This window comes from Mirounga angustirostris, unplaced genomic scaffold (genome assembly GCF_029215605.1).
Source record: "Mirounga angustirostris isolate CCGP_5_RB_7025 unplaced genomic scaffold, mMirAng1.0.hap1 SCAF_2, whole genome shotgun sequence".
NCBI classification, from domain to species: domain Eukaryota; kingdom Metazoa; phylum Chordata; class Mammalia; order Carnivora; family Phocidae; genus Mirounga; species Mirounga angustirostris.
Genome location: NW_026991710.1, coordinates 26,684,719 through 26,699,790, shown reverse-complemented (window position 1 = coordinate 26,699,790; position 15,072 = coordinate 26,684,719). Strand labels below are relative to the sequence as shown.

At 32.7% G+C, this 15,072-nt stretch overlaps 1 pseudogene; it reads left to right on the top strand.

The window, feature by feature from the left end:
- Window positions 1-885: 885 nt before the first annotated feature.
- LOC123847658 (ADP/ATP translocase 2-like) lies at window positions 886-1,729 on the top strand (annotated as a pseudogene).
- Window positions 1,730-15,072: the final 13,343 nt, after the last annotated feature.

The following is a 15,072-nucleotide window of genomic DNA, read 5'->3' as shown; positions in this document are numbered from 1 at the left end:
CAAGAGAAATGTAATCACATAACTAGCTTCATGATTATGACCTTATTCTTTCTTTTAGGATAAACCACTGCACACTATTTTCTTTTCCCTATTTTGCCTTATATTTTTGCACAGGCTTTCTGGTAATCCAATATTCATAAGTTTCAGAACCCATTCATTTGGAAAATAAAGCTTTGCATAAAGTGTCCGTATTGTTTGTGTATAATGACGCTAAATAACATAATTTGCTATGTGCATTGGGAAAACATCTTTTATCTGAAATCGTCATAATAATCTTGGGCTGGAAAAGGAGAAAAAGAAAAGAAAAAGAGGGGCTAAAACTTAGTGAAAACCAGGTGCTATGTACAGGTGTTCCAGGATTTTATGTGTTTTAGATATTTTTATCCATCAAGAACTCTATTTGAATGCTTTAATATATGGACCATGCCTGGTACATATATGTGAGATTCCTTGCTCTTTCTTGGATTGAAAGATTTATTTATTCTTTCTTTCTTACATATTGGGGAAAAAAATCCCAATGTATCTTTACACCATTTAAAATTATTCACATTTGTGGAGTGCCTGGGTGGCTCAGTCGGTTAAGTCTCCCACTTTTGATTTTGGCTCAGGCCATGATCTCAGGGTGGTGAGATCCAGCTCCACATGGGGCTCCCACTGGACAGGAGTCAACTTCTCTCCTTCTCCCTCTTCCTTTCCCTCTGCCTCTCCCACACTTGCTCAGGTTGGCTCTCTCTCTCAAAATAAATAAATAAATAAATCTTTATAAATACATACATACATACATACATACATAAATGAAATTATTTACATTGGAGTTCAGAGGCCCAGAGTCCCAGTGGTTCCTACCACAATCCCTCAGTTGCCCACCTGCTCTTTCCTTTCAACATGGCGGAGGCCACTATGTCCTTCACCAAGAACTTCCTGGTGGGTAGTGTGGCTGCAGTAGAGCCCAGAGAGCGGGTCAAGCTGCTGCTGCAGCAGGTGCAGCATGCCATCAAGCAAATCACAAGGGCATTACAGACTGGTTCGTATACCCAAGGAGCAAGGGTGCCTGTCCTTCTGGCATGGCAAGCTGGCCAATGTCATCAGATCCTTCCCCACCCAGGCTCACAACTTTGACTTCACAAAAGATAAATACAAGTAGATCTTCCTGGGTGGTGTGGACAAGAAAACCCAGTTTTGGCACTGGGTTTTGCAGGGAATCTGGCATCAGGTGGTGCCTGTGGAGTCACATCCTTCTGTTTTGTGAATCCTCTTGATTTTGCCAGAACCCGTCTAGCAGCTGATATGGGCAAAGTTGGAGCTGAAAGGGAATTCAGAGGCCCCAGTGACTGGATAAGATCTACAAACCCGATGGAATTAAGGGGCCTGTACCAAGGCTTTAATGTGTGCAGGGTACTATCATCTACCGAGCTGCCTACTTCGGTATCTATGACACTGCAAAGAGAATGCTTCCAGATCCCAAGAATGCTCACATCTTCATCAGCTGCACAACCCATCAATCACAGTGGTTGCTGGGTTGACTTCCTATTCCTTTGACGGTGTTTGTTGCCCTATGATGATGCAGTCTGTCAGCAAAGGAACTGACATCATGTACACAGACAGCTTGACTGCTGAAGGAAGACTGCTTGTGATGAAGGAGCCAAAGCTTTTCAAGGTGCATGTTCTCAGAGGCATGGGTGGTGCTTTTGTGCTTGTCTTGCATGATGAAATCAAGAAGTTCACATAACTTATTTTCTAGTTATTTATCCCCCTGTGAACAGGCACATTGTGCTTTGTAACATATCTTGAGCATTCTTGACAGACTGTTGGCTGTCTTCATCAATGGCAACTATTCACTGGTTGAAAATGGGAAGCAGTAATATTCATCTGACCAGTTTTCTCTGAAGGCCATTTCCATGATGATGGAAAACAATTATATTTTTTATTTCAGTCACTCCTGATAAATTTCAAGAAAAAAATCTGAAATATAAGGAAATAAGTGAATAAATAAAATTATTTACATTGGAAATATTTTTCAACCTCCATCATTATTATTTTCTATAATTCTTTAGATTTGTTTTAAATTATTTTTCACTCTTACCTCTCCCATTGTTTGATTAATGCAGTCATTCTGGAACATACAGAAGCACAAGAATATATACGTTAATTTAAACTAGGTGGCTTCCTTTCACTTTTAACTTTCCAGTAATGTTGAATAGAGTGGTGGTGTGATTTTTAGTAGCCTATTCCATCCATAAGTCATTTATCAGGCTTAAGAAACCATATTAATTCTGTCGCTCTTCCTGGAAAACAGTAATAGCTACTCTATTTTCATTGAACTAATTTCATTAAAATTAACCCTACTTGCCTAAAGTCAGGAAAATTTTTAGCTGAATCTCAATACTTTTTCATCTTTTCTACCTCTGAGTTTTTAATAGGCTACTGAAATTAAACGTAATATATCAAGAAACTGTGAACTCCAAGATGAACACTATTCGGGATTTATAAGGACTTCAAATTTAACACCATATTTGGTAAGTTTAACATGGGGTTAAATCAAAGGTGACTATTTTAAAAATATTTCCATTCTTTTATATTAAGCCCTATCCTTTACATGTTATATTCTGTAAACTTGCCAATAACTTTAGAGGAATGCCAAGTACACCAAAGTGATTTTTTTTTTAAGAAAGGTAGTTATGGAATAAATAGTTTCTATTTTAATAGGTAGAAAATTAAGCCTACAATAAAATTTTAAACATAGTAATTTCTAGTTTATGTAAACCTAATGTATTACCTAACATTCAAAATATAAGTACATGTCATAGCAAAAGTTTGTATTACATTAAAATACTAGTTTCCCCCTTTTTTGATATGTAAAATATTTTTCTACATTTGCTTATTATTTGCTAAATTCTAAAGCAAAATGCATTTCCTGGACGTTCAGGTAGGAACCCTTTATTGTATTATTATTTAAATATATACACATAAAAGTAGAAATAAACTTTTAATGCTTATGCCATTTACTGAACAACAAAACCAATGTAGTTCTCAAATTAAAAGTGAGCAATACTATAAAACCAATAAATTTATAAACTATTTTATTGATGTGCTGAAATGAACACTACTAAAAATATACATATGGTAGTGACCTGTATCACGTAGGCTCATCTAACCTGGTCATTCTTATATTTCTGTGTGTAAAATGCTGGATCAATTATTGCTCAATCTTCTTTGTTTATACTATGAAAAAAACACTGAAGTTTTCCAAAGTGCCAAGAAAATGTTCAGCCTTCACCAGCAGGAATCCCTTTGTGCAGTATAAAGTGGATAACTTTTCCACATTACCTTTTGATAATTTAAGTGGTACTCCTTGGCTAGTGATTAAAAACAAAAAGAACACACACACAAGGAAGAAAATGTTCAACAAAGATATAGATGATAGGGGCGCCCGGGTGGCTCAGTCAGTTAAGTATCTGCCTTTGGCTCAGTTCATGATCCCAGTGTCCCGGGATCTAGCTCGCATTGCTCAGACAACCTGCTCAGCGGGAAGCCTGCTTCTCCCTCTCCCTCTGCCCCTTCCTGCACCTCATGCTCCCTCGTAAGCACACACTCTTTCTCTCTCAAATAAATAAATAAAATCTTAAAAAAGAGATATAGATGATAGATAGATGGTAGATAACTGTGAGAAGCACACACGCTTTTGATTAAAATTTTAGGAAATTAAAAATAAATATTCAAAAATTCCTGGGCTGCAGGACAACTTCTGTGGACTTCTAGGTGCCCATGAACCTTGAGAAACATTGCTACTTCTAATATTTGTTAACCATGATGAATCTTAGGTCAATATTTATAATTAAAAGAAGGCAGAAAAAGAGGTATTGGAAACTTATGAATATTGAATAAAATTCTGGCCAAATAACATATACTCTAAATTTATATGTCACAAAAATGTTTTTCATGGTGTTTGAAATTTGAGAGGATATATAAACACCTGAGTCAGAAAACTAACACTGATTAGATAATCAACTCTTGAAATAAATTACCATAATAGAAATGTTTAAAGATACAGCACTGAGACAAAAGGATATAGTAATCTGTGTGTGTGTGTTGGTGTGTGCGTGTGTATGTGTGTGTTCTATGAGCATCTCTGCTCTATATTGGATTCACTTTCCTGTCTCTGACATCCTTAGTTTGTTGACTACATATCCTGAATTTTCTGACACAGTCCTAATTTTAAAAAATATGTTTCCAAACATGTCCCAGTTATATTTCTTGCTGTGGGATGTTTCAAATACCTTTTATCACAGCATCATTTTAACAAAAAATAAATAAATTTTGTTCTAACAAACAGTTTAAATGTTTATTCATTTTAGATAAAACTATAGCAAAAGATCTCTCTAAATCCTCAGGAAAAAATTAACCTAATAGTTTAAAAAAATGTTTCAACCCGAATGCAAAACCTTCCCTGGGATTCAAACAATTCACCAAGGCCCTGAGTTGTGGACAGAGGACAGAAATGCAAAAGGCAAACAGCTGAGAAAAAGAAGGCATGTCTGCCCCAAGTGCTGTCAAATAAATGAATTATCCTCTAAATCTTCCAGTATTTAAAGTAACAAGATATTTTCTTATTATTTTGCTAATCCTTAAATACCAAATTTGAATCAGTCACAATAACAAAGACTAAAAGACGTCTAACTATATTGCCAGGTTTTATGCAATCATTTATATACATTTATGCACACATACTGGTAGTTAATATTGTTATGTAAGTTAATTATATTCATAAATAAATATTTATATATCGTAAATTAAAAATATTTGTATCATTGATATCCATAATAACAGACATATTCATAATAACAAATAACTAATCATAAATTATAAGGCTTTAAAACAGATGTGTAGAAGGATATACTGAATTAAATTTTAGGTTATCGTTTGAAGGCAGATTTTTCTCTTAAAATTTTTCTTACTTTCTGACTCCATAAAGGAAGATGAAGGAGATTCTATATCCGATGGGAGTCACAAAGAAAAATATTCAAAATATTTGTCAACTATGGACGCTAGAAAAATCAGCAATACCTCTGTAAGCAACATTGTGGGCTATCCAGTGGGTACAGACTAATACGAGCTCTACCTAACATTGGACATATAACAAATAACACTTCTATTGCCATGAAAATAGAGGACATTGAGAGATTATGCTAAGTAGGTCTCAAACTGAAGTACGAGAATAAAATTCATTGAGTACTTACATGGCGTGGCCACTGCTGGCCAAGAACTGATTAGACTAGCACAAAGAATGGAACGTTCTAGCATAAGCCACAAAGAGTAATGGTCAAGTACAAGGACTCCAATATTTAGGCCTGCCTTATCACATAGTAGTGAACTTGAACAAGTTACTCAACCTTTCTTCTTCCTCATAGACAAATTGGGGAAAATACAGTTCTTACCTAAGGAGTTGTTTGGAAGACTTAATTAATATATCTAAAAAAATACTCAGAACCATACCTGACAGTTAATGCATGCTAGATATTATTTCTGGTGACAAGGAATCATGATTCTATGAACTATGTTTGATAACTTTCCATTAATTATAGGCCTTGCATTGAGAAATAATCAACTCTTAAATGAAGTCTTTTTCTTAATGAGCCTTTTAATATGCAACCCGAATTTGATTTTAACATAGCTCAGAGTAAACTTACTTTGTAAATAAACTATATTATATTTATTTTGCATAATGATTTTAAAGATATGCATGCTAAATTAAGCTCTTACATTATAAAAACAACAATCTTTACCATTGATATACTTACTGACCACTTGTATCATAAAGATAACATATTCTACTTTCATAACTCTTCTGAAAGGTAATATCAGGAAATAAGCATTTAAGGTAAAGCAATAAACCTGGTGTCATTGTCTTTGCTTGATGCTATAATTTACTATAAAAAGTTTCTAAAGAAAAGGATTTAGGGAGGCTCCTCTATGGCTATTTATGAAATTCCATGACTAGCTGTGGATAAATTGCATTATATTTATTCTATATGCAATACATTTTTTATGCTCCAAAAGTGCATAGTATTTCAGAAATGAAATCCATACATATACCAGACTTTCGTTGACCTTGACTTCATTTTTTTTTTTTTTTGGAAGAAGATAATCACCTGCATGTTTCTGAGAAGAGTTAATACAATGAGGCAGAAGCAGTACTATCCAGGAGGAATTAGATTCCAGATTATATTAATCACTGTCTACATCCTCTCAACTTTGTGACACAGAAATCAAGGACAAAAAAATTAAGGCCAAGGATTAAAACAGAAACACTGTGCCAAAAGTGGCAACATATATTTTCTGAAAACTGTTACTATAATTCATTTTAAATCAAACTGTGATTTAAACATGTTTCAACAATGGAGCATCTAAGTCTTAAAAATGAGTTACTTTAGGAAGAAATTTTAGGCTACATGATCCTTATTTGCAATTAAGTTGCAAAACTAGCATGTTTTCTTAAAGAATATTCCTCTAAAGCAAGTATATTTCTGAGCAAATTAATAAAGTTAAATAGAATTTTCTGTTTATATTTGATTCTGCCAATATAACAAGCAGGGGACAGTTGCTATTGCATAATGTATAATGGAAAACTTTAAGAAGCATCTTTATTATATTCAGCACCGGGATGCTCATTTTGTGACTTACAGGCATTTATCACTTTAACATTTGTTATCTTGTACTACATACAAATTACAGAATAATTTTCAGTTAACATGTAAGCAACCCCCCAAAATAATCTTTTCATAATTCCCAAGACATTATTCCCCAAACTCTTAGTATTACTTTTTCTAGGAGAACACATTTGAGAGTTAGTGGATCTGAATTTAGAAACAAACAAAAAATATCTCATACTGAGCACACCTCACACCTTTTCTCCATGGGGGACACTCACTCAATTTAAATATTTCTAGTGCTAATAATAAATATTTAAATATTCAAAGAACCCAAATTATCACTGATCTTAGTATGAAAGAAAATATAAATGTTTATCACTTAATGCAATATTCTATGCAAATAAGGGTGGTTTTGTTTTTCTATGTTATATTCCATGTAGGTTCTTTTATTATTACTTTCCCGTGCTCTAAAAACTATAAGAGAAATTATATTGATCAAATTTCTTTTACCTCAGTACAAAACAAACCTAGAATCTTTAATGAATAATTAGAAATTTATTTCAAATATAGTACATTTCTACTGCATTAACCCTAATTTAATTTTAGTTTTTAATTCTCTCCCTCTTTCTGTGTCTTCCATTCTTTCATTCTCTTTCAACTGCATTTTGTTACCAGGAGATTGGTATTCCTTCTCTGCTCTTGATTCTTAAAATAAAATGACAACTTTGACTCTTCAAAACCTTAATTATATAGGATTAGGAACTTAATTATTGATATTATTGTCTCTGAAGTGAAAATATAACATCTGTTATTATAACAGAAGTAATAACTACAGTAGAAAAAGGTATTTCTGAAACAAAAAAGTTTAAATCATTACACCACTTTGCATGTTTTCTACTTCCTACAAGGAAACAGGAGTATAAGACTTGAATCACAAAAGTACAGTTTGCTAGGTTTCAGTTAGTGTCTGGAGAAATAATAACTGATTGTCTTTTCCAAGGAGGTAACTTATGGAGGCTGAGAATTTTTTAAAACAATCTTTAAATAGCTGTAATTGTTTTCTTGGGTTAGAAATGTAGGAATTGCCCTACTTGCACACAGAGACACACAGACACACATATAAACAACATGCCACAATGGTTTCTTATAAATAATAAAGCTGATTATTATTTTGTGTGTGTGCAGCTGGGAATATGGAGAAATAAGGATTCTAAAATCTAATGCGAATTCCTTATGTATAACTTACAAGCCTGTTACCCAGGTGACAGTGTCATCTATACTTGGTAAAGCAATTTAGATTCACTGTAATTTGTATAGCAATGTCAATTTATTTGTTTGATATTCAAATGTGATGCTATGCTCAGCTTGAAATACTATTTTTATATTTTCCCATCAGCCATTTTTGGATGTGACTTCATATTCTTGTACATAAGATTTAATTCTCCATTATTTAGTTTTAAATGAATAATTCATGTAATTCAAAATTCTACTCACAAAAAAGCATAACCATATATGCATATAACTATGTTTATATAGTTATAAATATGTTATATAGTTATATATATTTATAAAATTTGAAAATAAAGGTTAAAAAAGTCATCCATTATCTTTGGCATATAAAATATCTAAAAATAGCATCAACAATAAAATGATCCTCAATATATATAAACCCTGAATGCAATAACCTCTTTTTGCCCTTTTCCTTGCCTTTACAAGTTTGGAACATCTGGGGATTCAACTGAAGAGCTAGAAAAGCTTTGAAAAACTCTGTTCTTATTAACACCTGATTTTTGACCTTGAGGTTCTCATCTGTTCTCTTTACATGAATTTGGTAACACATCCAGAGTACATTTCTAATATAATACTGTCTTTGAAATATCCTAATAAAAATAATATCAGAAAATTAGTCTCTTAAAAATTAAATCACATGCTTCCAAGATTGCTAATACTGAAATAATGTAAGCCATTAAAATAATATGTTAAACAAGTTATGTTTCTTAGTTAATTCCTAGCAATGAAGTGTCATTTGTTTGTAAATTATTCTAAGATAAGAAATTTATATGAGGATAAATATGTTCAAAGAACACATTCTAAAAAGTAAAAATAGGAACTTGATAAATTTGAAAAGTCTCTTTACCTAAGTGTTTAATCATTGATTTTGGTGGTATTTTCTTCCCAAAACAGCCAATCTCCCAAAATAAAAAACAAAACAAAATAAGCAGTGATGTAAAAAAATGGTCAATTATGCTATTTTAGATAAACTAAATCAGTTTTTATGATTTTTAACTTTAGGGAAAAGCTCAAAAAATTGTCCAACTACGAATTCATCTTATTTCCTAATGGGATCACGCATTTTCTCAGTTTACTTCAATTTATTTAATTTATATATATATATATCAACTTCTTTAAATTTAATCTTAATTCAACAAGAACAATCCCAATAAATTCCTTTCCTGAACTATCTTCTTCGTTCACATCTGTTTGCTTACATAACATTGCAGTCTAAAAGTTCCTTGAGGACAAAATTCCAGTCTTAGTCACACTTACATATTTAATGGTTGACTCGTGAATGACTGAACACTAAGTAACTATTTACTATGACCTGCTCATACAAAATATATTTAAGCTGAGGTTCTTTGCCTTTTATACTCAGGCTGCTCTGACTAGTAGGTATTAAGAGGGATCATTAATCGACCAGTGGTTGCCTGGATACACATTGCACCCTGTCAAAAGCAGTATTTTTTAGACATGTTCCTTTTCAATTCCTCTGCTTTTAGCTGCTCTAGTTAAAACTGCTTAACTAAAAGCAAGCTTTTCAAATATTTATTTGAGTACAGAAGAAACCATATAATGTTCAAGAGTATCCCAGTATTCTTATAGATTCCAGTTTGAAGACAAAATTCTCAGCCAGGTATTTTCTTTGATTTTGTAACTTCAATTCTTGCTATCATGAAAAGTTTCCCATTCCCAATTATCTATTTGTATGTGTTCCCTACAAAGTTTATCTTCCTAATAGAGGACAGGCATACCAAAATTAATTTTGACTATATTCATAGTTACTTCAAATTCTCCCCCCACCTCTCTCTTTTTTAAGATTTAAGTGTAGTTGATACACAATGTTACATTAATTTCAGATATGTAATTTCATATACAGCATAATGACTCAATAACTCTATACAATATGCTTTGCTCACCACAAGTGTAACTACCATCTGTCACCATGCAACACTATTACAATATCATTGACTATATTCTCTATACTGTACCTTTTCTGCCTGTGACTTATTCATTTCAATAAGAAGCCTATATAAAAACTCTCTCTTGACATACAACTGGAACACTTGATCCAGTATTTCCAGAAACCTTACAAGAAGATTGACCTTTATCCTGATACACCTTCCCAAAATCTAGAACATTGTGTTACAAATTAAGTAACATTAATAAAGTAATGAACAAAAGCAAGTTTGAAGAAGTAACATGATGTATCCATTTTTGGACAATTTGAAATATCTGCAAATTTTCAAATTGGAAATATCCAACAGACCTTTAGAAATATTTTTTAAATATATATTTCTGTTTAGTGACTGCTCTCTGGGGGATATTATTGTACAATAAAAAGATTTTCACACTTGGTACCTAATCTGGTACATCCATTAACATATCTCTTCCCCATGTCTTAATTTTGCTGTTTTCAGTCTCTTATATATTAAGCCAAGACATTAACCACTGCCCATAAGGTCAATTTTATCGTTACCTTGAGTGATTTCTCTTTCCAAACCAAGTAGATAATCAGGAGCTATACTCGAAGTGGTGTCCGATTAGATTTCCCCTCACCACTGTCATTCAGGCTTACCCTTGAGTGGGGCTGTAGAGCAAATAGTAAATTTTCAGCTTGCACCCACATACTTGTCCAAACGTTATATGTGACAAGCTTGGCCTTTTTCTACCTCTGTCAGCTGGTTATAGGGAATGATTATAAGGCCATAGGTGGGAGCTGAAAGAGAGTCAAGACAGTCTCATTGTTTGTGCTGCTTGAGCCCAATCTTATATGTACCATGTCCATTTTGTAATGGATTGCTGCTGGTGTTATCAAATGCATGTCTTGATATGTCTTACATTCCCAGACTCAAGATTGGCAGTTATAGCTGTATGAAACCTGAATCTTGTGCCTGAACTTTATCTCTGTGTGTCCTCTGGGTCCAAGAGATAAAAATATCTTGTAAACACTACCAAGGAGACTCTCCCATACTTTACCTTTCTGATTAACAAATTGAGCCTGCCATTTTCCCTTATGGATCTATAGGTGACATTTAGCAACAACCATCTAATTCTACAATACTTGGAGTTACTATTTCCTCTGTATAGCTCAAAAGCCAGAAGCCCTACATGCGCTATCACTTCTCCTTCCCAGTCCACCACAGATGAAAGTCCTGGCAGTCACACTCCTATAGCATTCTACGGGACAGTGAAATTTTACCTGCCGCTAGGGTGTATAAAAATAAACTGTAAAAAATAAAAATAAAAAGTGAATGTAAGAACAGTATTGTTTCAACAATTTGGTAAATGTAAATTCTATTGTCTAAGTCTAGGTAATGGCTCTGCCTTACATTAATAAAAATATGAATTTCTGTATTGTGTTTGTTTTTGCTCATTTGTTTTTAAGCTCTCAGAGAATCAGGAGAACACATACAGTCACTTATCACCTAGGGCTGATAATTTCATAGGACATCTGTGTTTTGATATTCAGTTACAATTTTTTAATGGTTATCAAGAACAAATTTGAAAATAAAGCTTCTGTTTACAATATCATTGTGAAGTAATATAAGTTTAATCTACTACATGTGTTAACAAAAAAAAAAAAAAAAGGAATTGGAAGTCTGGGACCAAATTTTAACTGTATCTAATTGGATTATGGGAGTAAAATATTTCCAGAAATAATTGACCAGTTCATGTGACTTCTGTACTTAAATCTTTCTTTATATAATAGTATCTGTTCCATGCTAGTAAAAACACAGATTTAATATTTTGAATTTCTTGTGTGTTTTTTTATCAACCTGACATACTGTAGCAGTTCATTTTTCATAGAAATAGATTCATGAAAATAAAACATTTATTATGAAAATAAGAATTTTAAGTCTGAGGGGTGTTTTCTTGCTGGTACTTCAACATCAATGTAACATCCACCATAGTGATATACTATCCTGATAAATCATTTCAGAGATACCATTGTGCTGATATATTTTGACTCACATATACATCATTATGGTCATCATGATGCTTTATTAGTATCGTATATCACCAAAATGATGAGGCATTGATGATGTAGAATTTCTCAGTAAAATAGTGATGACAAAAGTCATCTTTCCTAGAGAAATGTTCTGTAACTTCATTCCTGAAAAGTTTATAAATATGCCATCTACCTTTCCTACCCTGTCTCAATAATATACTTTCAAAAATAGAAACTATATGTGATTTTTTTTTTTTGAGGCAGAAAGCTGAATTTTACTATAAAACATGAATGGGGTTTTCTTATTATGACATTCTCCCACATGAATTAATTGGAACTTTTCCCATTCATTCTAAATTGAAATACTTGTATGACCTTTCACCCATCCACAGACCTGTCCCCTTATATCAATAAATTGAAAGGAATCTGTCATAGGGTATGTTGTTGTAAAGAAGAAATGCAGTGGTTCAAACAATACAGAGATTTCTTTCTTCTGTGTACAGTGTAGGATACGTGAGTATTCCAGGATGGGTATGTGTGTTCTACTATATAATGTAATTTTGCATCTAGATTACTTCTAACTTGCTCTGTTATCCTGTAGGGCATATTCTTCATTTACATGATTAAAACTGTCTCAATCATCTACATGTACACTTCGCAGCCCCAGAGAAGGGGAAAAGAGAGAATGGAAGGCAAAGAACTTCCTTTGAAAAAAGTGATACGGTATTTCACACCACTGAGGAATAGCCTACATGAAATGATATAAATATATGGAACATAATTTTCCTGCAACTTTGGTATATTTCTATCACTTATATTAAATAACGTTTGTATAATATTCCTTAAATAAGCATCAATTAAGTAAATTTATCCACAACACCTAGAATAATAAAGTATCAACAGACTTCAAGAAATGTATTTGTTACCAAGTTAGCAAATATCATGTCAATCTCAAAGTTGTTCAAAACTGCCTCACTATATTCATCATTACATAACATGCTGTAAAAATAAAATACCTTGTATGAATGTCATTAACTAGTTCACTATAGCAGTAATATTGCTATAATCTTTGTGGCAGTATTATTCCTTCCCTCCTCTTGGTTGTCAAAGCACTTTTATATAATTTATTAATATATTTAATCCATAGTCTTATAAATATTCACTCTACCTCCAACTAGAATATAACATAAGCTTTCAGAGTAAGAATTTTGTTTTGAGTGTTGTTATGACTTTTTCACAGTCTAGTGTCTGGCGTAGGGGTTTTAAAGAATGTAGTAAACTCTTAAGTTATTCTTTTACCATAGTGAGTTGACATACAACATTAAACATTTAAGATATATGCAAATAGATTCTTTAACAGTCAGCAATTTTACATTATCCTTTTTGAACATATATTGCCATTTCGTTCATGCCACAGAATTTTTTCTAGTTTCATGTATCTTAGTGTAAGAAGACTAATTATTGGCAACCATAGTTTTACAGTGAAAATAGGCAAATTAATATATTGGTGTTTTCTTTCTTTTTTTTTTTTAAAGATTTTATTTATTTATTTGACAGAGAGACAGAGAGCACAAGCAGGGGGAGCGGCAGGCAGAGGCAGAGGGAGAAGCAGGCTCCCCACTGAGCAGGGAGCCATACGCGGGGCTCGATCCCAGGACCCCAGGATCATGACCTGAGCCAAAGGCAGACGCCCAACCATCTGAGCCACCCAGGCACCCCATTATATTGGTGTTTTCAACAAGCTTGTGAGTTTAAAGTTATAGATAGTAAAAAAAAATCAGCTAAATTGAATTATTAATATTATAAATAATTTAATGAAATGAAAGGTATGCTATAAATACTAATAATTATTAAACAGTAAGTACAATTTATTGTAACCTAATCTCTTAATGAGATCAGTGAGAAAATATTTAAGAGTCCATGGATTAATGATAGGTTATTAAAATGAGATAGGGCTTCCAAGAATGTGGAAGCACTAATTTGAAAAGATATATGCACTTTTATGTTTATTGCAGCATTATTTATGATAGCCAAATTATAGAAGCAACCCAAGTGTCCATCAATATGTGAAAGGAAAAAGAAAATGTGGCATATGTACATATGTGTATATATGTATATATACCTAATATATATATAATGGAATATTACTCAGCCATAAAAAGGAATGAAATCCTGCCATTTGCAGCAACATGGATGGATCTACAGGGTATAATGTTAAGTGAAATAAGTTAGTCAGAGAAAGATAAATACCATATGATTTCACTCATATGTTGAATCTGAGAAACAAAACAAATGAACAAAGAAAAAAAGAAAAAGAGACAGACCAAAAAACAGACTCAACTACAGAGGACAAATGGTTACCAGAGGTGAAGGGGTGTGAAGATGGGTGAAATAGGTGATGGGGATTAAAGAGTATGCTTACCATGATGAGCACTGAGTAATATATAGAATTGTTGAATCACTATATTGTACACCTGAACTAATACAGTCCTGTATGTTAACAATACTAGAATTAAAATTTAAAAAAAAAATAAAAAAATAAAATGCACAACAAGCCCCTCCTCCAAAAACAAAGGAGAAAAGAGATAAACAAAAGAAACAGATTCTTCAGTATAGAGAACAAAATCACGGTTACTGGAGGGGAGGTTGGTGGGGGATGGGGGAAATAGGTAAAGGGGATTGAGTACACTTATCATGAGTAACACTGAGTAATATATAGACTTATAGTATCACTATATGATACACCTGAAACTAATATAACACTGTACATTAATTAAATTGGAATTTTTAAAAACAGAGATAAAGTTTGTAATCAGTTTTGTTACTTATTTTCACTTATATAAAGAGGTGGGGGTTGTTAAAGTAAAGCCCCCGAATTCTTTAAACTTTTCCCAGATTATGATTCAGACTTGAAATAGTGGCATGTCACATTAATATAAAAACTGAAATCTCTTAGTTTTTAGTTTTTCCTTATTTTTTGTTAAAAACAAAAATTTAAAATCACTATTTCTATAAAGGATTTGTACCCATTCAGTAAAACCATGTTAATTTCATGTCACAAAAGGCTCTAGCAAGGCTAATAAAAATGTCTGCAATTTGTGTTTCAGTCCATGGCAACTTCATTGCCTGATTTCATTAGAAGGAGTTGTCGATATATATATATTTTTAAAGTTAATATAACTATGTTGGCTAATT